Consider the following 2,873-nt stretch of genomic DNA (forward strand, 5'->3'; position numbering starts at 1 on the left):
ATATGGAGTCATTAAGGGCCAAACTCATTCAAGGTCCCATTCACACTTGTGTATTGTCGTAAAAATGCACACCTTAACACATAACAATGCATGGCAAAGCCCCTTCTCTATGTGCAGTGCAATGTGATGTCATTCATTGTGAATTACCCCCAATTCATTGTAACTCTAAGCTGTGCTGCCTTATTAAAAAAGGAGTCCTGCATGTTTTTTCATCCACTGTGTTACATTGGCAGCTATTCATAATAAATAAATGTGAGCATTAACAACTGGCAATAGAATGGGCCATACGTGGGTTTTCATGAACACATTGAAGGATATACTTTGATTTTATATAAATGCCGTGTAACAGACTGAATGAGTCCTGCACATTATCACACATCTCTCCTAAAGACACAGCTCTGTAGATCAGATTGGAAGATTTACACTTCATATTTCACTTACGCTGAACACATGAGATTATAAATAAGACTTTCTTTCTCACTCCACACTGACACTACAGAATGTACAGAGAATATCCCTCCTATAATGATGTCTCCATCCTGAGAATACTTGTACTCAAATGTATAATTCCTCATAGTCATATCACAGCGGTGAGCAGAGTTCTGGGTGTCAGATATGCAGGGGTTCACACACAAAGACAACAACCACAATATTCTAAGTGGATATCTGAAGACAACATGGCCGAGTCTCTGATAGACTCCAATGACTTCTTCCTCTTCTCCCGACCTCATCATCACTGACAGCAGCCCAGGATCCTGACACTGACTTCATGGCTCTGCTGAAGGCTGTGAGAGTGTCAGGTTTATAAAGAATAATTCTGTTATTTATTACTTATAGACTGGAATATGAATCTGCTTATAGAGTAAGAAAAATAAGCCAAACCTAAAATACACAGAATCCATCTTTGTCAGCACCGTAGATAGTGAAGGTTATAAAAATACCATTATGACATATTGTACATGAAACTGTAAAAATGAGAAGTTTGATGACCAAGACTGCCATGTTTATTATTATTATTATTATTATTATTATTATTATTATTATTATTATTATTATTATTATTCTGTATAAATACAGGTGTAGGGATAAGGTTCAGCAGTTACCATAGATTTGTGGTGAATCTCTGGGATTCATAAAGTCTGAGAATCACAAACTTTTGGCTGAAAAGTTTGCAGGTTCACCACCAACATAGAGAACAACCTCTAATGCGGTACACAAGGAATGGATGAATGAATGGATGACCTATCGTATCGATGGATGGGTGGGGTCACAGCAGCTTTATTATCAGTGTTGATAGGGACATCTGACACTTCTGTGTAGAGATAGATTATTATTATTATTATTATTATTATTATTATTGTTTTATTTATTTTTTCAATCGGTACATGTCCCCCATGGCAGTGCATAAATTAGAATATTAGCATGTTACTGCCAGTCTGCTCTTTAAGCTTCCTTTTGTTTGAAGACTGCCACTGGATTGTTTGAAAGACTAAGTGCAAGAACAGTGTGCACCTAATCCACCGCCCATCATTCACCAAACCCCCTATCCCAACTGATAAGATAAAAGTTAGGCATACACCAGTTAGGCCTATTATCCTCAATTAAAACGATCTTGCTGCTGGACAATTTTACACTGTATGCTGTTCAGTATCCTAATGAGAATTTGACAATTTGAAATCAGGATAAAAACCTTTCTGTGGCGAGCCAAGGTCTCTATATTGATGTCTGACTTTTTGTGACTTCTACTTTGACAATAAATCTGTGATCCAGCAGAAGGTATTGTAGACCTGTTTTTGTATTTGATATCACATTGTGTAGTGGGACAAGGCAAGGTCTATAAGCTGACATTTTCTGATGCAGAGGTCAAAAGATGTACCAATGACAAAATAAAAAATCTCTCCCTACACAGAATTGTCAGATGTCCCTAACAATTCCGACACACACTGACAATATGGCTGCTGTAAGGCCACCCTTATATAAGAAGAGGTTTGGGTTATCCATTCCTTTACATTATTGGCTCTTCTGACTCAGATGGCTAGAGGCAATAAGTATGCACTGCATTATAGGTTGCCCCTTATTTCTGTTGGTGAACCTGCAAACTTATCAGCCAAATGTCTAAAATGTGCAAACTTTGTGAATGCCGGGGAATTGCCGAGAATTCATTGTAGTGGTGAAGTCGAACTTCATCCCTAACAATTTTTTGAAATATTTTGAAATATGTCAGCATGCTTCAGTTACAGTACATGTCTAAATACTGAGAGACAAAATAATTTAAATGGGTCAATAAACACAGTGGGTGGTGGGTGAGGGGCGTGGCTTGGAGTAGGGTACACATGTGCTGAGCTCTGCTTCCAGTCTGTCCTATTCCTGAGATCCTGAGTGCCCACTTTTGGTATTTTTATCTTCATTTAGTGTCCTGTAAACCCTTTTCCACAGGTCTGGTAAATTGCTGGATTAATTGGCACACTAAGACTGTAGGTTGTTATTTTGTTGGAAATGCAGGGCACCCAAATTACTGGTCCATTGCTGATTTCTGCAGAATTTTGTTTATATTATAAATCCTTATACTCCTCACAAGTGACCAATACTACTTTGGACACTCTACCCTTGAGTCCCCCTCTACACGGATTAAATTGCCACTGCAACTGCCACCCTTGCCCCTGCTAAAGCCTCTAAATGAGACGGCCTTCCCCTTGACTTCTATGCTGCCTATTCAAAGGTCTTAGTCCCTGAATTGTTGTCCCTGTACAAATATATCTTTGAAGCGGCTGTCCTACCAGACTTCATGAGGGAGGCCTTGAATATTGTGATCCCTAAACTGGGCAAGGACCTCACTACCCCGAATCATATCGCCCAATTTCTCTACTACATGT

The sequence above is a fragment of the Rana temporaria genome, chromosome 1 (assembly GCF_905171775.1).
Source record: "Rana temporaria chromosome 1, aRanTem1.1, whole genome shotgun sequence".
Classification (NCBI taxonomy): Eukaryota; Metazoa; Chordata; class Amphibia; order Anura; family Ranidae; genus Rana; species Rana temporaria.